General features: G+C 43.5%; 1 protein-coding gene across 5 annotated transcripts in view; it reads right to left on the minus strand.

Annotated features, from left to right (window-relative positions):
- Window positions 1-1273: 1273 nt before the first annotated feature.
- LOC122552577 (uncharacterized) overlaps window positions 1274-22600 on the minus strand; it is a 44223-nt gene continuing 22896 nt past the window's right edge. For 2 of the 5 annotated variants that reach the window (XR_015758340.1, XR_015758336.1), the window contains 2 exons: window positions 17643-19112; window positions 11549-12599 (listed from right to left, as the gene is read on the minus strand). The gene's annotated coding sequence lies outside the window, so the exon portion shown is untranslated. Of the gene's footprint in view, window positions 1879-11548; window positions 12600-17642; window positions 19113-22600 lie in introns of those variants that run through there. The other 3 variants (XR_015758337.1, XR_015758339.1, XR_015758338.1) reach the window with 3 other exon arrangements.

Genomic DNA, 22600 nt, shown 5'->3' on the forward strand with positions numbered 1-22600 from the left:
TGTTGTGGAAGCTTGAACAGACAATGTAGAGCAGACATTGGAATTTCTTCTATCAGTTTCAGTCAGTGTTACAGACACATTCAAGGCAAGAATCACCTTCCTGGAACATTTTGAAGTCTGTTTTTTTAGATAAAATGCTTTATAAAACTCAGTGCAAGGAAAGCACTGGTTGGTCACTACAACAAATGAAAGACATGTTCCCTGGAACTGGGTAATTTCAGGGAGAACATACACACAAGTATCCTTTGTTTGCCATTCATAAGCTTCAAATGAAGACAAAATAAATATTAGTATTGTACGTCTAAGAGAGGTCTTTGGCTTTTTGGATAGAATCAAAGTCCAATGTTTTGTTTGTTTACTTGATTTGCAACTGTGCAGAACTGAACTGTTTTTGTGACAATCTATATGTGCAGAGAGACATTTTTATGAATAAGGTATCCTTTTGAAATTTAACAAGAGATAAAATACTGCAGATGCTGGAAATCTGAAACAAACACAGAGAAAGCTGGAGAAACTCAGCAGGTCAGGCAGCGTCTGTGGCGATAGAAACAGAGTTAACGTTTGGGTCTGGTATGACTTTTCTACAGAGCCCTAATGAAGAATCATACAGGGTTTGAAGCATTAATTCTGTTTCTCTCACTGCAGATGCTGCCCGACCTGCTGAGTTTCACAAACTTCACATCCTGATTTTCCGATCTTGGCTTTGCAGCTGCAAAGGTTACATGAGAAAAAACGGTCAGCCTGGTGTGGACCGTGAGGAGGTAATTGGCTGGGACTGGGCCCATTGTGCAATACAAATCCTGAAGAAGGAAAATGGTCAGGAACCAACAAACCTTCCCAACGCTGAAGGGAGGAAATGTAGAAGAGTCCTTTGTGAACAAAATAGCCTGAAATTGCTTGCACATCATTCACTCCTCAATAAGCCCATGTGGATGTGTGCAGGCACCAGGAATTAGCAGGTACACCAATCCCATCTTGTTTATTCCATTCTCCATAGTAACCAAGAGTATCTTTATGTGCCCAGAGTTCATGGGGTAATACAACCAGCAGAAAGTTATCAGAACAAGTTAGATTGCTTCTTACTTTCAACAGAAGCTTGGCTCAGGAACTATTACTAACACTTGGGGTGTTCTCTAAAGAGCTCAAGTGTTTTCTTCATTTCTATTCGTAAGTTGTTTGCTTTTTCATTCACAGATTGTAACAAAGGTGTATCATTTAATGAAATTTCAATCTATAGGGAACTTACAGGGAATTAATCATTGTCCCAGAAATGTGAATTTTGAAATGCAATTTTTTATTCACTCATGGATCACAGGTATCACTGGTTGGACCAGTATTTACTGCCTGTCTCTAGTTACCCCTTGAGACGGTAATGGTAAGCTGCCTTCTTGAATTGCTGCTGTCCATCTGCTGTAGGGATGCCACTTAGGGAGGGAATTCCAGGATTTCGATCCAGCCAGAGTGAATGAACAGCAATATATTTCCAAGTCAGGATGATGGTCGGCTCGGAAGGGAACTTGCAGGGGATAGTGTTCCCATGTATCTGCTGTGCTTGCCCTTCTCAATAGAAGTAGTCATGGGTTTAGAAAGCGCTAAGGATCTTTGATGAATTTCTGTAGTGTACCATGTAGATAGTACACATTGCTGCTACTGAGCATGGCAGTGGGGGGAGTGGAGACTTGTGGATGCGATACCAATCAAGTGTCCTGGATGGTATCAGTGTTGTTCAGTGTAGATTATAAGGTTGTAGACTGATCTTCTGGAGCAGATCTCAATCACCATCTGGAGGTCAGGGTGATATTTTTGAATCAATTCTATTTTCTCAAGAACTTAGTCGGTGAGTGTTGTTTTCTTTCGGATTGCCAGTGGATTAGTGAACTGAAAAGAAAGGAACAAATAATCGCATTCACATAGTGCCTTTAATGGTTCAGGACGGCACAGCCTGTAATTTGGATACACAGGGACCTCACAAAGAGCAATGTGATGATGACCAGATACCCTGAATCGTGGATATCTTTTACAATATTATCCATGACATGGTAAAAAAACACCTCTCTTCTTTCCTTCTTCCATTAGACCATAGAATCATTGAAGAATTGTCGAATCACACAGTACAAAAGAGACCCATTGAGTCTTCACTACCTATTCTGGACCCTGGCCTTTAATGTTATAATACTTCAAGTGCTTATCTAAATTCTGTTTAAAGGTTGTGTGATTTCCTACCCCAACTACCCACTATTTAAGGGCATTGTGGCATGTTGTGACTCTGACAGCTCTCAGACATTCCTTCCCATTCCCTGTAAATCTGCACCTTCTTCCTGTCACCATCTGCTGAGGTGGGATTTGAACCCCTGTCCTGAGAGTATTAGCCTGGTATCTAGATTACTCTAAGGTACCACCTACTCCCCCCCAGTCTCCATGGGATCTGTGGTTGGGCTCAGCATTCAGGAGAGTCACAATCACGAGAGGGAAATGATTGTGGAGAGTCCCTGTAATCTCCTTGGATCCTGCAGTATAGTTACTTATGAACTCCCGCCTGTCAGTTTCCAGTGGATGTGGAACTGCTTCACAGAATTCTCAGTAAAAGTTAGCATTTTTATTTACAATTTCCATTGCGTTACTCCCCCTTTATGCTGAGAATTGGGACCAGAGTGAGATTAACAGTTAGGCCTCTCCTCAGCAGAAGTTCAAGTTTGTTGTACCACTTTACAGACATACCATGGGCTCAAAGAAGTGAAGTGAAATCTGACCCAACATTGGTTCTGATTGCTGTTCAGGCATTTGGTGACTGTACAAAACAGACATTAGCCCCTTGTAGATGCTGATGGGGATCGTGATACCGGTATAACGAGCTTCACCTGAAGCTGGGACCTTTCCCTCATTACAGCCTGAGGCCTAGGCCTGGTCTGCTCAGGGTCGCTAAATGTGGTCTAGTCAATGAAGGAAATTTCACTGGAGCTTCAAGGGAGGGCAGGGTCATCTGCAGTACTTTCTATTGTTACTATTTGGCTGTAAATAAAAAGGTTGCATTTCTGTAGCACCTTTCATCAGCACAGGACATTGAAAGGTGCTTTACAACCAGTGAAATCTTTTTTTGAAATGCAGTTACAGTTATAGTGGATTGCACAGAACACAACCTTACGAAGAGCAGTGCAGTGACCACGTACTTTGTGGTGAAACTCAGCAGATCTGGCAGCACCTGTGGAGAGAAAAGTGTGATTTTCTGAGTCCAGTGACCCTTCTATTTTTGTGCGTTTCAGATCTCCAGCATCCACAGTTCTTTGTTTTATTTTACATACTTTTAATGTTGGTTGAAGGATATATATTGAACAGACACCATAAAGTTCTAGAGGTCTATAGCACAGAAAAAGGTTCTTCAGCTGATTGAGTCTGTGCTGGTCAAATACAAGCACCTGAGTATTTGAATCCCATTTTCCAGTTTTTCACCCATTGTGTTGTATGCTTTGATACCATGGGTGTGGATCCATGGAGAGCTCCCACATTATTCTTTGAAATAGAGGCATGAGTTATTTCATATCCACCAAAGATATGATGTCTTGGATTATAGTGTCCCATTCAAAACTTTCAGATGTGGTGGCGCAATGGTTCGGTGGTTAGCATTGCTGCCTCACAGTGCCAGGACTGTCTGTGTGGAGTTTGCACATTCTCTCTGTGTCAGCGTGGGTTTCCTCTGGGTGCTCCAGTTTCCTCGCACAGTCCAAGGATGTATAGGTAGATGAATTGGCCATGGGACATGGGAGAGAGGTGTGATGCTCTTTTGCAGGGTGGTGTGGATTCGATGGACCAAATGGCCTGCTTCCACAGTGTATGGAGTCTTTGATTCAGTGCAGTACTCCGTGACAACTGCATGGGGATTATGAACTTAATTCTCTGGTATAGGGAATTAGCCAACAATTCTTACAAGCTCTCCCATTTATAGTCATTGCATGATAGGCTGCATTTCTGTCAGCTGGTTTGCAGGAATAAATATTTATGCACAGCGCACGAGTGTGAGAAACTTCATAAAATAACACACAGCCAACCAACAGGTTTGTAAATTACAGCAGGCTCTCTCTGTGGAGCAGTCAAGGGTGTCTATGCTGCTTCTTAAATTATTAACACCTTGACCATTCATTGTTCAATCTTGCTATCTTCCCAGTACTTTTATTTCACACTCTCTGCATTTAGATTTGACAATTTAAAGATTTGAAAAGGGTGATTAATAAAAGCTGATTAACACAGCTATCTCTGTCTCTCTGTCTCTCTCTCTCTCTCTCTGTGAGGGACAGCATTCAGTTAAAAGTCTAAATGGAATTCAGCCACTAAAGTGTCAGGGAAGTGGTGATTATCTGAGCTTCTTTAGGGAGAAAAGGGTTTGGTGGAGATTTCCCCAGAGCGCTAATTAACAAAAAAGTAAACAACATGTTTGAAATAAGGTATGCAATCTGGTTACCTAGCATCCTGGCTGCATTGGGATTTAATTGTGTTGAGCTGTCCAAGCCACATTACACCTGTGTGTTTGTTGCTGCTGCTTGTTTTTCAGCGACATGTCTGACATCATCAGCCAGGGGCTGCGCCCTCACCTTTATCTCTTCAGCTACACTTTAACAGTTCCTTTGTACTGAACAGTCTACTAACCTCGGTCTCAAATATACTCAGTGACTCAGCGTCCACACCTCTCTGCAATAGAAAATTCTCAAGATCAACAAACCCTTTCACAGGAAAAATTTCTTATACGTTCATCTTAAATGGTCACCTCCTATCTTCTGTTGCCATGACCTCACCAGCTCCCCCCGCCATTATGTTCTAGATTTAGGAAGAAAAGCGTCTTGGCATCTATCCTGTCAACACCCTTTTAGAAATTCTTATGTTTCAATGTGATCACCTCTTTGAAACTCCAGCTGTTATAAACTTGATGTTATGAGTTGTTGATGCAGGGTGTGGTGGAGGGAGATGGTGAGAGGAGAGCAGAGGGGAGGGCTAGAATGATTAAAGGTGGTCCACCAGTTCCTGAAAAGCTGCTGGAAGGTAGTGGGGGCTGTGTGATTGGAAGACGGGGTGGTGGTAGTCTGGAAAACGGACCTCCAAGCCACAGAGGCTGACGCCAACTCTCCGACACCACATCCTATCTCCGCCTTGCCCGAGATCCCACCGCAACCCATCAGGCCAAAATCACTGGCACAGTCAGTGACCCCAATGCCTCCAATGATCTCCCCATCACCACCTCCAAACTCATAGTCCCCCAGCTCCACACTGCCCCGTTCTACCTGCTCCCCAAGATTAACAAGCACAACTACCCCAGCTGACCAATCGTCTCTGCATGCTCCTGCCCCACCAATATCCACGACACCAACCACACTCTACATCTCTTCAGCAACTTCCAGTTCCCCGGCCCCAAGCGCTTTATCTTGACTATGGACATGCAATCCTTACACATGTCCATACCCCACAAGGACGGTCTCCAGGCCCTCCACTTCTTCCTCTCCAACAGACGCATTCAGTTCCCCTCTACCAATACCCTCCTCCACCTCACTGAACTGGTCCTCACCCTCAACAATGTTTCCTTTAACTCCTCCCATTATCCAGGGGGTGGCCATGGGCACCCGGATGGGCCCCAGATACATCCGCCTCTTTGTTGGCCATATTGAACAGTCCCTCTTTAGTACCTACACAGGTGGTGTGCCCCAACCCTTCCGCTGTTACATCGGTGACTGCATAGGTGCAGCGTTCCACACCCAGGTTGAACTGGAGAAGTTCACTGACTTCGCCCATAACTTCCACCCCGCCCTCAAATTCACTTGGTCCATCTCGGACACCTCCCTCCCCTTTCTTGACCTCACCATTTCAATCTCCAGCGACAGTCTCCAGGCAGATGTTAACTACAAACCCACAGACTCCCATAGCTACCTGGATTACACCTCCCCCCACCCAATATCTTGCAAGAACTCCATCCCCTCCTCCGCCTCCGCTGCATCTGCTCAGACGAGGAGACATTCCATTTGTGAGCATCCCAGATGTCCACCTATTTTGAGCAACGTGCTTTTCCTCCCTCTGTCATCCAGATAGCCCTCTGCCACACTACCTCCATTCCACTGCTCTAAACCACTCCTCCCTCCAACACCAAAGACAGAGTCCCCCTGGTCTTCACCTACCACCTGACCAGTTTCCGCATCCAACGCACCATTCTTGAACACTTCCACCAACTCCAACCAGACCCCATCACCAAGAACATCTTCCCCTCCCGCACCCCTCTCTGCCTTCCTCAGGACCATTCCCTTTGACAGTTTTGGTTTGCACCACTCTCTCCACCAACACCCCCGAACCCCCAGGTACCTTCCCCTGCAACTGGAAAAGATGCAAAACCTGCTGGCACACCACCCCCCTCACCTCCATCCAGGGCCCCAAATAGCCCTTCAGGTGAGACAGAGGTTCACCTACCTCTCCTCCGACCTAGTTTACTGCATCAGGTGCTCCCGATGTGGTCTTCTCTACATCGGGGAGATCGCACGTGAACGTAAGAAATGGTTCATCGAGCATTTCAGCCGGGTCTGCAGGGGCCAACTGGACCTCCCAGTCACCGCCCATTTCCCATGCCCTTTCCTACAAAACCATCTTTGGCCTCCTCCATTGCCAAAACTGCCAAACTGGAGGAACAGCAACTCATCTTCCACCTGGGAGCCTACAGCCCGGAGGACTTAACATTGAGTTCTCCAATTTCAAATAACTTCCCTCCCCATCCCCCGAATTCCTTCCCAGCCTCCCCCCCTCCCTTCCACTGCTCCCAGCCACCTACCGAATTAATTCCTCCCACTGACCAACAGGTTGTACCCTCTACTGTCTTCACCTATCCCCACTTCACCATCCTGCCCCGCCACCCCTTGTATCTGCAGTTCCCCCGACACCCACCCCCAGTCCTGAAGAAGGGTTACACCTGAAACATCAAATTCTCCACCTCCTGATGCTGCCTGGCTTGTTGTGTTCTTCCAGCCTACTGCCTGTCTACTTTGGATTAAAGAAAGACCATTCAGTTCAGTATGTGCTTTTCATGATCTAAGGTTGTCCTGAAGTATTTTACAGAATTTCTGAATGGAGTCCCTGCTGTAATTTAGCAGATTCAGAGTTAATTCATTCAAGTACGATCCCAAATAATACTGCGATAATCAGGAGAATCTGTTGCTGACTGAGGATTAAATATCTAACTTATCGTCCATTCTTCGACTAGTTCAATGGGAAATTTTAAAACCAATTCAGAGTACAGAGATTCCCTGAGAGGGGTCTCAGTTCTGTGCCTCAATTGATAGCACCTCGGTATTGACCTATGTCGAGAGTGTGGTGCTGGAAAAGCACAGCAGGTCAGGCAGCATCCAAGGAGCAGGAGAGTCCACATTTTGGGCAAAAGCCCTTCATCAGGAATGCTCTGTGTGACAGCCTTAGTTTATGTGTCTAAGTGCTCTGCTCGGGACTTGACCCCATGGCCTGACCCGGAAGTGGTCCTGAGGCATGGCTGACCTCACTAACACCATAGTGTGAAGCAAACAGCCACAGTGCCGAAGGGAGCTCCATATCAGCTTGAGGGGTAAGGCAGGCATGTGTGAGACAATGAATTCCTCAGTAACGTTCTGGTCACAGCTTCCTTACACATCCCCTCTCCTTAGTGTAGGTGTGAAAGCTGCAGACTTACATCGACCTCCACATACAGTACTGGTGTCCATGGCTGCAAACCTGATGCACCTTTCCAGATGAGGGTGTGTGGGTAGGAAGTACACACTCCTGCTTCTCCTCCAGGGGAAGACAGTGTAATTGAAGGCAGACTCAGACACTCTTCGATCACCATGGGGCCGGTCACACTTCACCTGAAGGCATCATATTGCAGCATCTGTTGTGCTCTGATTTTTATTTCATTCTTAGGCTCCGACACTTGTTCTGCACGGACGGGTTGAGAAGGGGTGGCCATACTCCTGTTTAAGGTTATGAAAACTATTCATTTGTTTGGGCTGATGAAGCTGATTTTGTGCACAGTCAAAGTTTAAATCCTTTGTTCTCCTTCATTCTCATTCTACCTTTTATTAAATAAAAATCAAATCTTGTGATGTAGTCACCACTGACAAAGCCAGCATTTATTGCCGGTTCCTAGTTGTCCTTCAGAAGGTGGTGGTGAGCTGCCTTCTTGAATCTCTGCAGTCCATGTGCTGTAAGTAGACCTACAATGTCCTTCGGGAGGGAATTCCAGGATTTTGACCCAGCGACAGTGAAGGAACGACGATATATTTCCAAGTCAGGATAGTGGAGGGTAACCTGCAGAGGGTACTGTTCCCATGTGTCTGCTGCCCTCGAGGGTGTGGGAATGAAAGGCGTAGTATAAGTCCTGCTGCCTCTGTGTGTCAGTGGAGAAGGGAGTGAATGTTTAAAGGGGTGGATGGGGTGCTGATCCAATGGGCTACTTTGTCCTGCATGGTCTTTGGTTTCCTGAGTGTCATTAAAGCTTCACTCATCCTGGCTAGTGGTGGAACCTCCTTCATCATTGACAAAAAGACTTCAATAAAATGATTGTTCTTCAACTTGTCTTGGATGTTCAGAGCACGGAATGTGTTGGTGCATTCACTTCTCAAATTATGAATGAGAGGCTTCTCGGTAAAACCATGGAAGTTTTGATGAGCAATGAAGTGAAGAGGCATTCCTAGTCTATTGGATAGTGATTTACATGGGTTCCTAAGGACTGTTAGACCACCAGTAATAAGGCCTAGGTGTGGAAAGAGGCCATTCAACCCATCAGGTGTTCTCCATCATTCACTGAGATTCTAGCTGATCTGACAATCCTCAATCCCACTTTCCTGCCTTTTTCCTTTCACCATTGATTCCCTTACTGTTTAAACAACTCTCTAGCTCAGTCTTAAATGTAACCAGTGAGGAATCAAGCATTATTATCCAAATGGAGCCAACATGCTCATTAGACATTTGCAATGCAAAGTCAAGCCTCAAACCAAAATTAAGTCAACATGGTGCAGAGTTACTGGATCCACAATTCAGAAACACTCTTTCCAAACAGAATTCTTCGGCTAATTCTCAGGAATCCACTATTGGTTTCATGAAGTCAAAAGCAGCATCAATGATTAACACAGTGTTATTCCAACCATTGCGACCTTCGAAGGAGAACGATTGGGCTATGAATCAGGCAGTTCATTCATTTTAATGGCCAGTAAGGTCATTCTTTTATCTCGGTGGAATATTTGCTAAATATGCTGCTGGCAGCTCATGACAGAACATTAACAAGATGCCAACATTTATTTTTATCACACCAATAGGCTCTCCTAGTTTTGATCGTTTCCATGGCAACTCTGAGATTTCATCTGTCATTGAGTATCTCGATATGAGCTGCTGTTACCCAGCCGACATTCACAGAGGTAAAGTTAATATTTTAAATCCAAACATCATTCGTTTTTCATTCTTGAACCAACTAGGAAGTTCGTACTCAGATTTTTATATTTCTCTTATAAGGCCAGGAACCATATTTTTAATGTAAAACCTCTCTTGTATTCCATAGATATGGTACGGATGGGGGATTCATTATCTCTTACACATTGACAGACCTGAATATGTGCACATACGTGGTCTCTATACATCAATCTGGTCTCAATAGATCACTCTGGTCCCCGTACATCACTCTGTTCTCCATACAGCACTCAGTATCTAAGTCAATGCTATCCGACTGTATATCCATTTCCTGCTGCGTTTTCACTCCATTTTAAGACCAGGAAAGTGAAATTTGAGTTGTTTTCCATATTTTGTGTATCCGGTGTCATGAATTGAGGACATTCTGGGTAGCTTCACTGCAAGGTTTATTTACTAAACCTGTCACAGATTGCCTCAAAAACTGGACCTTGGACTCACCGTCAGTAAATTGGTTTTCAATGTTGAGCATCTCCTTTCACCTTGGCCATCTGGTCACTGTCCCAGGAGTTACCCTGCATCACATCGCAGACAACAATGGAGCAGTGACCTGGGCCTCTCACCAAATGTTGCTGACTTGAAATAGTCATCAAAACAGATTTGCTTAGTCTTTGGACCCAATCCAAAGTCTCTGCTCTGGTCTCTGAAGTGGACGTATTACAGAGATGCCCAACATCCTGATCCAATGCTATTCACTATCAAAATCCTCAGATACTGTAATCTCTCTCAATTCTGAAAGGACAAAGGCTTTATTCCTATTAATGAATCCTTAGTGGTGGATTACACAGACAGTGCTAGGAATTTTAATGTTCCTACTATCTAACTTCCCAATTCTTTGACACCTTCTGTCTATGTAATAAGGCTACAAATGGAAGCAGCCCATCTAACAAAAAAGAGATCTATCAACACCTTCCCTTTTTCCTTATTGCAAAATCATATGTCTTTGCAATGTTCCAGATCAGGTACAGTGGCAATTAGCTTAAAAAGGTTGTCCATTTATAAAGCACCTATTACAGCAATGCAATGATGCCCAGGTAATGTCTTTGAGATGCTGTTTATGATAAATATTGCCAGACGTGCAAGAGAACTCTCCTGCCCCCTCCCCCCCGCCCTCCCCCCACCCCCCCCCCCCGCCCCCCCCCCCCCCCCCCCCCCTTCAAATAGAGCTGAGGATCTTTTATATCCACTTGTAAGGTGAGTTATTGTCCAAAAGATGGCATCAACAATAGTGCAGCTCTCATTCAGTTTTGCCCTCAGGTGGTCACCAGTGTTATTTGACCCAGTCTGTAAAATTTGACTGGATATTCCACCTGGATTGTGCGCTCAAGATTCTCCGATTCTAAACTGGGAGGGCTCACACACCGTTGAGATTAGAAATTATACTACAAATGTTAACCAGTATTATGTGATGTAGTACTTCTGGTATAAGGCTGGTAACTCAGAATCTTGGGGTACTAATGCTGGGAATTCCATCAGGACAGATCTCAAGTTTGAATTCAGTCAAATATGCCTTCAAATAAAAACATGGTGTCAGGTAGAACCATTAAAAGAAAATAGATTCACTCAAAATCTGGCAACCCTACCCAGTCTGGACTTAAACATAACTCAGGAATGAGAGGAGATCTAACTGACGTATATAAGATGCTAAAGGGGATTGACAAAGTAGATGTGGAGAGAATGTTTTTCCATGTGGGGCAATCTAGTGTAGTTTTAGGATCAGGAGTAGCAGATTTAAAACAGAAATAAAGAGCAATTACTTCTCACAAAGAGTCATAAATCTGTCAAATTCACTACCTCAGTGTGTGATGGATGCCAGGACTCTGAATAAATTTAAGCAGGCAATAGACAGATTTTTAATTAATAATGGGTTGAAGCGTTATGGAGAATGGGCAGGAAAATAGAATTGAGGCCAAGGTGAGATCAGCCATGATCATAGTAAATGGTGGAGGGGCTGAATGGCCTACTCCTGCTCTTAGTTCTTAAGTTGTTATAACTCGGGTTCCACACCAAAGTAGTTATATCCCAAGTGTATTTGGCGTATTGTGGGGACACTAAGAGTAAGGAACATAGTTTAAAAATAAGAGGTCTCCTTTAAGACAGATGAATTTAGAAACATATTTATTTCTTTCAAAGGGCCATTAAAGTGTGGAATTATCTTGCCCAGATGGCAATGGAGGCTAGTCTTTAAGCTGCATGGGTTTGATTTTCAATAGGCAAGGGAGTTGAGGGTTATGGGGAGTAGACAGGAAATAATTTTAAGATCACAACTGCACCAGCTCTAATCTTATCAAATGGCTGGGCAGACTCAAAGATCTGAATAACCCACTACCACTCCTCTGCTCAAGGTCCTAACTGCCTCAGCAAGCTATTTCATTGACTAGAGTGAGAACGGAATATAAAATGTACCAATGGAAATAACTAGGAGAAAGTGAGGACTGCAGATGCTGGTGATCAGAGTCGAGAGTGTGGTGCTAGAAAAGCACAGCAGGTCAGGCAGCATCCGAGGAGCAGGAGAATTGATGTTTCAGCATTTCCTGAGGAAGAGCTTATGCCTGAAACGTCAATTCTCCTGCTCCTTGGATGCTGCCTGACCTGCTGTGCTTTTCCAGCACCATACAAATGGAAATAATGTCAAGTCAGCTGTCTCTCCACCATCCTAGTGAGCATGCCCAGGAAGCATCAGGCTTAAAAACAAAGCAGGATTCCTCCACATTATCCCCTATATCAAAAAGTGTGTTCCCAGAACATCCACCATCACAGCAGTTGGCCACTCCTATTTGTCGTCCCATGTCCTAGTGTTCAGAGAGGGTTCTAATGCAGGATTATAGTCACTATCATACAGAGCTGTGGCATTGCTGCTGACAGTTCTGCAACACAGGTCTGATGAAAATATCTTCCTGGTCAGAAGGGAGCTCAGGAATTGAATATGGGGAATGCTAACACTGAGAAAGCTACTTCAAATAATCAACATGTACAGACTGGTTTAGGCATAATCAGAGGATAATCTGGAGGAGTTGGCAAATTGCACAGAGACGAGAAAACATGATCTAAAGAAAATGACTCCCAGGTAACTGAAGCTGCTCTTTGTTTCTGAGAGTTAGTTGAGATCAGATGTTTCCTGTTGTGGGCAGAGTTCATGTAGACAGGATGTTCTGTTGAAACAAAGACCAATTCTCAATTAATGAGTTTTATGCAGTTCATACAGAAAAGGGGAAGAAAGTCTAAAGTTATTCAGTAAATCCTTTCAGCACAACGCTGTTTTCTGAAAGGTACTGTGTCAGCTGTTTTGATGGGAATGACCCAATTTAAAGAGCTGGTGGGTTAACATGTGTTTATTTTTAACAGTAACAATTCGACTGGTTGCCTAGAGACAGTCTGCCAGAACAGGAAATCAGTCTCCCTTCTCCCTTCTAAATGTTCCAAGAGCACATTCCAATTTTTCTCAAATGCAGCTATTCTGGCACAAGTCCACAAACTTAGTATATTGTCAAAACGCCCTTTAAACAGATAACACGTGGTCCCCTCACAGAATGAAGGCCATGGAAGAAATGAGTATATTGGAAAAAAACAAATCAAATTATTGCTCCTTATACATTTTTAACTTTTGAAAAAGCCTTGGTGAATATTGTTGCTTCTGCATTGCTGGACAGCAGGCCATTGTAGCTTTTACTGTGTGGGCCTTTGTCTGATTTTTAATGAATACTATTGCCTTGGCTTACAACAGAATAATAACTGGACTCGAAAGTTTAACTCATGAGGAAAGATTATGTAAGTTAGGCCATCAAAACAAATGCTAGAGAACAGAGAAGGTCAGACTCTGGAAAGACAAGCAGAGATAACCTTTCATCAGGTCAAACCAGGAAAAGTTTAACATGTAAGAGGTTTTTAAAAACTAACTTTATGCAAACCAGAGCTGCCGTCTCTGGAGTTTAATGGTTTAATGATTGAGTTGGTCAAAGTTTTCAAAAATAGTTAAGGGTAACTATTTCTGCTGCGCGGTAAGTGAAGGTCTATGGGGTACTTTATAAATATGTCAGCCAAACACATCAGGAGCAAATGAAACACTTTAAAATACAGAATGGCAGAAATTTGGAGCTATCTTTTCGCAAATGGCAATTGACTCTGGGTTATTTGTTAATTTCAAATCTAAGCTTGATGGATATCTAGATAGATGTCATAGATTAGCCATGATCTCATTGAAAGACAGAATAAGCTGAAGAGGCTAAATAAGATGCCCCGTTTCTGTTTTGGTATCTTTTAAGGTTAAACCAAAAGAACTACAGATGCTGGAAATCAGAAACAGAAACAGCTGGAGACATCACCAGGTTTGGACGTATCGTTGGAGAGAGGAACAGAGTTCACGCTTCAGGTCCAGTGACCCTTCTTCATATCCCTGTCTTCGGAAGAAGGGTCACTAGATCCAAAATGTGAACCCTGATTTCTATCTCCTCAAATGTTGCCCATCCTGCTGAGAATTTTCCAGCAGTTTCTGTATCTTTTAATGCTGCCTGATCCTTGCCTGAGATAGATATTTCTCGGTTGGGGGTCTTTGCCCAGTGTAGTCTGGCCCCTGAAGTCCTAATCATGAATCCTCCTTAATCTGTTTACGTGAATACTGCTCAAAAGGAGGTGGAATAGCCAGCATACTTAAATTTACACAATCGCCTGCAGAAATATTCCAGGGTGAGAGCACTGACAGCCTGGTAGTTAACCTTTGAATATGGTCCAAGCAGATAAATACACTGCAGTTGAAAACATGATCAGCAGTGGAAAATATGAATCACTGAAGGAAAAATCTCCAGACAATAATATCTGTTGTTTGAAATAAATTTGACAGTGTTGTCAGAACAAGTCCACTGGCTATAATCATATTGAGTGTCATGCATTTAGCTCTTGATAAGCAAAAACTGTAAAATGATCACAATTACATTGCATCATTGTGTGCACTGGCATGGAGATGGCAGAGGTGGTGGGGCTGGTGTGTGTATGTGAAAGGGGGATGTCATGGGAATCTGAGTTTGGTGGGTTTCCTCCACAGAGCAACCAGTCTGAGCATGGCATTTGTATAAACTCTGCTAATCATATTTTATACTGTGAGATAATTCACTTCACAGGAACAGTGAGACATTGTTAATTTTCACTTCCAGATGGCGAGAATTTCCTTTTCGTCTCTCTTCCTTGTCTTATGTTGACCTGAGAGAATGAGATCAAAGTTATTCTGGGTGGGGGAGGTGGGCAGATTTGGATAAACTCTCCCACTTGCACTTCAATAATAGCAAAGAATGAGAAATTCAGCATTTGGAGAATGATTGTTGTCAGACTATATTACTCTTTGCTCTGTAACGTGTAGTTTGAATTTAAACTGCAACTCCCTGCCTTTACCTTCTCAATTCCTCTTTCATCATTTCAGGCCTGTACGCAGATGATGCCTAGTCTACGTGCCCCAAACTTTCTGGGTATCTCCTGATTCTAGACTGACTGGTCAAGAACACAGAGCTCTGGGGCAGGACTCAGTTTTCTAAACCAGGCACTGGACAAAGTATCATAGAATCCCTTCAGTGTGGAAACAGACCATTTGGCCCAACAAGTCCACACTGACCCTTGGAGAGTACCTCACCCATTTCCCTACACTATCAACCTACATTTCCCCTGACTATTGCACCTAATCTACACATCCTGAACACAATAGACAATTTAGCATGGCTAACCCACCTAACCTGCACATCTTTGGACTATGGGAGGAAACTGGAGCACCCTGAGGAAACCTAAGCAGACACGGGGAGAATGTGCAAACTCCACACAGACAGTCACCTGAGGCTGGAATCAAACCCAGGTCTCTGGTGCTGTGAGGCAGCAGTGCTAACACTGAGCCACCGTGCTACATTACAAAGTTGCTGTGTTGTCCTTGCCTCACCTAATGCATAGGAACAGAGAGAGTATCTGAACCATTAACTCTATCCCCCTCTCTCTCCACAGATGCTGCTTGACCTGCTGAGCATTTCCAGCATTTTCTGATTTTATTTCAGGTTTGCTTCACCCACAGTATGTTACCTCTGGGTCCGCGGTCTGAACATCAACAAGGATCCACCTGCTTCCCAGCATTCTGTGGTTCAAGTTGGATGTATCCAGCTACTATTTATACTCGGACTGAGACTGGTCCTAACTGCCTGAAGGTAAAATAACAAAAATCACAAAACCCTAGCAAAGTTCCTATTAAAAGATTCAAAATCTACAGAAGACAGGCGTCCTTAGTGGCCAAAATATTAACACAAACAGAAATTCTTGGAGAAACTCAGCAGGGCTGGCATGATCTGTGGAGAGATAAACAGAGCTAAGCAGGTATGACTCTTAGAAAGCAAAAACATAGGTAATAGGAGCAGGATTAGACTACTTAATCTTTTGAGGCTGGTACACTATTCAATATAGGAGAAAGTGAGGTCTGCAGATGCTGGAGATCAGAGCTGGAAATGTGTTGCTGGAGAAGGGCTTATGCCCGAAACGTCGATTCTCCTGTTCCCTGGATGCTGCCTGACCTGCTGCGCTTTTCCAGCAACACATTTTCAGCACTATTCAATATAATCATGGCTGATCATCCAACTCAGTCCCCTGTTCAAGATTTCTCTCCATACCCTTTGATTCCTTTAGCCCTAAGATTTATATCTATCTCCTTTTTGAAAACATTCAATGCTTTTGCCTCAATCCTTCTGTGGCAGTGAATCCCACAGACTCTGCACTCTCTGGGTGAAGAATTTTCTCTTCATTTTAGTCCAAAATGGCCTACCCTTAGACCGTGACCATCTGGTTCTGGAGTCCCTGGATTTTGGGAACGCTGTCTAGTTCTGATTTTGACTGCTCTCTTGTGTCCCTTGAGCGATCCCGTATTTCTAGGACAGCCCGTGGGAGGCTGGGAATCTCCGGGGTGAGTGATTTGGGTGGGGTGGAAGCTGGATGATGATAATGACGTGACTCAACAGGAGAAATTATATGCCGTTCAGTGAATTTGATCCACTCCCTCCCCGCAACTATTCTGATTCTAAGACCTCAAAACAACAACCCACCCCCATAACCAACGTTGAGCATGATGCCCTCACTCCAACCTTCTCCACTCTTACATTGACCAGCACCCACACCCCTTGGTCCCGCTGTCCCTTATTTTATTTTATCCAGGATGGCTCACTTCAGGTGGAGTTTGGATCCACCCTATGTCCCTCACTGCTGTTTTATGGAAGCAACCACCTTTTCAACAACACAGTTTTGAGAGACATAACTGGATGGAGTTGAAGTAATTCACTGCAGGGCTGTGTGATATTGAAGTGATCGAGTCACTTAACTAGTTTAACCGGTCGAAGAACAATTTTGTTTTGAAAAATGGCCCCACAGGGACAACACCTTAAATGAAAAGTGGGTTAGAAGGTTACAGCACAGATTTCGGCCCATCAGGTTTATGATTTACTTTCAGAAAAAAAAATGGTGAATTGGAAATGCTGACACACTTTAGGTCTCAGGGTTGTTTCCCCAACTACAGCCTTTCCCAATAGTTCCATTTATACCCTCCATTTCATCAACTAAATATTGGAAATGTTGATGTAATCCACATGGGATAACCCCACAGTGGATTTATAGCCCAGCATTCATTGCCTTCAGACTGAAGCCACTGGAACAAGCCATTGCAGCATAAATGTTTTTTCATTGGTTCATGGGATATGGGCATCACTGGCCGGGCCCAGCATTTATTGCCCATCCCTAGGTACCCCTTGAGAAGGTGGTGGTGAGCTGCCTTCTTGAATCACTGCACTCCATGCTGCCAGGGTTGGAGGGCTTGAGCTACAAGGAGAGGCTGAATAGGCCTGGGCTATTTTCCCTGAAGTCTGAGGTTGGGGAGCGACCTTATAGAGGTTTATAAAATGATAAGGGGCATGGATAGGGTGAATAGCAAAGGTCTTTTCCCTGGAGTAGGGGAGTCCATAACTACAGGGCATAGATTTAAGGTGAGAGGGGAAAGGTTTAAAAGGGACCGAAGGGTCAACCTTTTCACACAGAGGGCGATGAGTATGTGGAATGAGCTGCCAAAGGAAGTGGTGGAAGCTAGTACAATTATAGCATTTAAAAGACATCTGGATGGGTATATGAATAGGAAGGTGTTAGAGGGGTGTGGTCCAAATGCTGACAAATGGGGCTAGATCAATGTAGGATACCTGATCAGCATGGACGAGTTCGACCGAAGGGTCTACTTCTGTGCTGTACAAAACTATGATGCTACATGCTGCAGTCCATGTGCTGTGGGTTGATCCACAATGCTGTTAGGGAGGGAATTCCAGGATTTTCATCCAGCGATAGTGAAGAAACAGCGATATATTTCTAAGTCAGGATGGTGAGTGGTTTGGTGGCGAACTTGCAGAGTGGTAGTGTTCCCATGTATCTGCTGCCCTTGTTCTTCTAGATGGAAGTGGTCATGAGTTTGAAAGATGCTGTCTAAGAAGCCTTGATCCCATCACTGGAGATTTAATCCATTAGTTCCAGGATGCTTTGAGAAAATGGGTTCACGTCCTACCACAACAACTGGCGGAATTTTAATTCAAGCAATAAATCTGAGGGATAAAAGCCATCATCAATGGATAAAAAAATCTCACGTGAGTCACTAATGTCCTGTAGGGAAGGAAGTCTATCATCTTTACCCACTTTGGCCTACACGTGACTCTAGACTCACAATAATGTCAGTGGCTCTGAAATGGCTGAGAGAGCCAATCATTTCAAGGGCAATTGAAGATGACCAATAGATGTTGTCCTTGATGCCCAACCTCTATGATATAACGAAGAAAAATAATCTCACTCTGCTCCGTAAAGTTTCTTTCATGAGATTTTACATGGCTCAGTTCACAGTGAGAACATTTGCATTTATATGGCTCCTTCCGGTGCAGTAAGACATGAGGACATTATCAAACAACTTGAGACATAGAAGTAGAGGAAACAATGAAGCAAGTGGCCAAAGGATTGTGAATAATGTGGATTTGCAGTTATGCCTGAAAGTAAGAGAGCGCAGGGAGAAGGTATATGGAGGGAATTCCAGAGCCGAGAGCCACTGAGCTCTCGGCAATGATGCCGAGTGAAGCATGTCTTCACACATAGGGTAATGGAAGGTCAGAACTCTCTCCCCAAAGCTTGAGTTAGAACGGGAGAGGGAGGTTCATTGAACTTTTCCAATCTGTGAGTGACAGATTTTTGGTAAGCAGGGATATTAAGGGTCGTGAACCAAGGAGGGAGAAAGACTGAGATACATGTCACTGGGATTCCATTAAATGGTGGATTGTGGGTTAAAAGACCTTTCTACTCCAGATTTCTTCATGCATTTGACTCATCTCCTGTCAGTTTTAGGAAAAAATATGGAATTTCAAGTCCCAGATGGAAACACACAAAGAAGATCTGGTCTGAATAAAGTCTCTGAGGAGAAGAGTCAGCAGGGGCCAGGCAGCCTATTGAATACTTGCCTCTCGCTGACCATGAACATTCACCACCATTTGACCTCCTGAAGCACAGCTTGATGACCTGACCAAATTCGGGCTTGTTGTATGGATATTAACGGTATGGTCAATATTTATCGTAGATACTGTTCCTGGCTGCCTCTGGAGTTTGCCTCTGCCTCCTAAGTCCTGACTTTCCCAGCGTCCCTAAAGGAAGAAGCCAAAATAAAACATAATAATCACTCACCATAAAACTTTACAGGATGATCATTGGCATCCAGTAGAGATATAAACAGTAGCAATATCCCACCATAAATCAGTTGAATGGCTATATAATTGTTGACTTTAGAGTTCTTAAGGGACTGGATTATGGTACAAACTGCCTCATCTTGCCTTGAACAACCAGAGTTAATGCCAGCACCTAGTAACTCATTCCTGCTGGGTGTTTGTTCTCTCTGATTGAGGCAGACACGGGGAGACCATGCAAACTCCACACGGACAGCTGCCCGAGGCTGGAATCCCTGGCACTATGAGGCAGCAGTGTTAAACCACTGAGCCACTGTGGCACCCCTCAGCCCTGGCATCATCTCTGTGAAACTCTTCTGTACCCTCACAGTGGCAAGGTTCCTGAAGTCAGGCACCAAAACTAGGTCGATTATTCTAATCTCATCCAAGCCAATGATTTGGAAAGGTTGAGCCTCCGAGTTTTGCTTTAGTATGGAGGAATTTGCTTTCGAGCTAAAAGCATTTCAGCTGACTGCTCGATATTGTTCATCAGTAATAAAGAAGAGGTAACATATGACCTGCCTGATGGACCTTTTTCTGTTTATCAGCAATTCCATCTGTATTTTCTGCTGCTGAGACAGTTTTCAATTCAATTAGATAATTTGCCATTCGTTTCATGAGGGTTAATCTCATTAAAAGCCTCGTTAAAATCCAAATAAATGATGTACAATGAGAGGGCTATTAATTGGATGTATCATGGGAGTCACGTAATAGTGACAATTCCAACTTTGTATTAGAAACCTCCTCATTTGAATTATTGCTGTTGTTTCCTGTCACTGGGGAGAGATGGCAGAATGAAGCTCCTTTTTCCCATCTCTTAACTGCCCTCAAACAAGGTGAGTTTAAAAGAAGTTTTGAACCATGTGAGTCTCTAAAACAATACAATGCAGATTTCCTTCCTCTCTTGTTCTCAATGCCTGATTATAATCGCAACAGCAGCCATTCACACAAGACAAGCACGTGCAGGAAAATATGATTATAAAAGAAGTAGCAAGCACGTCAATCTTTAAAGAGTTCCAAAAGTCTCAATTACTCTGCTTTCCAAGATGGAAACTAGATACATTGCAAGCTCAATAATTTCCGTTTGGTTTCCTGGTGAAAATAGAGGTTGGTAGATTCTGTTGACATCTCACTGTGCCTTCCTGCTTGTAGAAGCAGCTATTTGACCTTGTTCCAGCTGGATGATGTGTCCTGAGGATCTGACATGGTTCTGCACATCAATAGTGAAAGGACAGCCCTAATCCTCTGCCTGTTAAATGGATTTAAGGATGGGTAGGATCCCTTCTGTCTGTGATCTGTTTCCCAGACTGATTGATGTGTGCATCTAAAGATGATGCTTGCAAATGGTTCTTTATCGTAAGAGCTTTCTGTCAGGTGACCGTAGTGTTGGTGTTTCCATTGTCCATACAAATGATAGCTGTGATGATTGTAGCAGCCAATCACAATGGGGTTTTGCCCCTGACAAATGTCATGCCTTAGTGTGACAGCATGGAATTCTTTCAGATAGCTTACATGGAATTTAATTCCACAGCCATTAGCTGTGTAGCCATTGTTCATTAGTTTCTGTAGAGCCTTCAGAGAATAGTAACTGTAACTCTATAGCAGAGATATCGCATGTTCAACATCTCTTCAGGATAATGTCCTAGAAAGTTTGCTTGCATGTTAATTTCTTGATCAGACAACCAGGCTACTTCCATGTTTCAGCAGTTTCATGTGTATCAACAGGGAAGGAGGCAAGTCACCTGACCTCATTGCCTCCATCTTGTTATAACGCAAATTGTCCATTTTCTTTTTGAAAAGTAAAATGCTCATTTTCCCATAAATTATGGGAAAAACTGCTATCCTCATTTAGTCTGACTGACAGTGACAACCCACAGCAATGTGGTTGACTCTCAAATGCCCTCTGGGCAATTAGTGATGAATAATGAATGTTGGCCTAACCAACGACGCACACATCCTGTGAATGAATAACACAAATGAGGTATGCAGTCTGTATTTGAGTATCTGGATTGGAGGTTCTCTACCTGCATTGTCTATAGGATTATTCTGCCACTTGAATTGTGGCAGGCCTCTCAGCTTAACTTCCTCATTCTTTAGACTTTGTGCACTGAAGTATTCCCCAGTTAGCACTATCAAATCTGACAAGATTGGGTTTTATGAATCTGATTAGCTAGTGAGGGAGTTCCCCAGAATAAAATGAGCTGCTTGTTTGATGGGTCATGTGGGAGGTGAGGGTGTCATGACAGGGAGCTGATAAGGGAAGAGAAAGAAAAAAAGATTGTGCGAAGATTTGTAGCTCGGGTGCTCGTTGTTGTGGTTCTGTTCGCCGAGCTGGAAGTTTTTGTTGCAAACGTTTCGTCACCTGGCTAGGCGACATCATCAGTGCTTGGGAGCCTCCTGCGAAGCGGTTCTTTGATGTTTCCTCCGGTGTTTATAGTGGTCTGTCCCTGCAGCTTCCGGTTGTCAGTTTCAGCAGTTTCAAAGAATTTAAAAAATGCAAAGGTGACTGTTGGTGAATAAAGCCACCTTCTATTTTCTTGAATGAAGATGTAAAATAAATACACAAGTGAATGAACTCTGATTTGGAGTGAGTCTGAAGAAGAATTTCAATCCAATGAATTACGGCACTTGGTCAATTTAGTTTTATAACAAAAGGAGGATGAAATAATATACAGATTGGGACTGGTCCTTCAAACTTTTGAGGAGCTTTTTCCTGCTGCTGAGGTAGTTCAGCATCCTCACATATTCTCCTCAGATATTGCAGACAACTTTGGTTACTGATTGTAATTACATTTCAGCAACATTTAACCACCTAGCACTCAGGAAAGTCTAACTGTTAAAAGCATCTTGAAGGGACATTTGGTAGAGTAGGAGGGACCCGGAAATCAGATTGCAGCACTTTGTGGGGAGATCCATGAACAAAACTAGGATGCAACTTCAACGTGACCAACCAGCACAGCCAGGGTTCTGAGCCTCTGGAACTCCAACTTTCCATTCCTGTTCTTGTTTCGTTTTGCCAATGACCCTTAAGCTGCTTCTCTCAGGAGAGAATCATTACTCTCGAGACAAAGTCACTACTCAGTTATTGAGTAAAGACAGATATTTTAGGTTTTTTTACTGGGAATGTGACAAGAGATGTTGACAACGCGAGTGCACAGGCAGCAAATGATGTAGTCATGTCCAATAGTTTTAAAAATTTAAACAGTTAAGTTCAAATAGAAGCAGAAATTACTGGAAAACTCAGTAGGTCCGACAGCACCTGTAGAGAGAAAGCAGCATTGGACATTTTAAATCAGGTCACTCGACTTCAGTTCTCACAATGTTTCTCAGTCATTTCTCTTTTATTTGTTTCGGATCTCCAATATCCATGGTTCTTTGTTTTATTTTTGTTGTTAAAGTCGGGGCTGCCA

This window comes from Chiloscyllium plagiosum, unplaced genomic scaffold (assembly GCF_037043375.1).
Source record: "Chiloscyllium plagiosum isolate Xiang-an unplaced genomic scaffold, Cpla_swu_hap1 HiC_scaffold_10, whole genome shotgun sequence".
NCBI lineage: Eukaryota > Metazoa > Chordata > Chondrichthyes > Orectolobiformes > Hemiscylliidae > Chiloscyllium > Chiloscyllium plagiosum.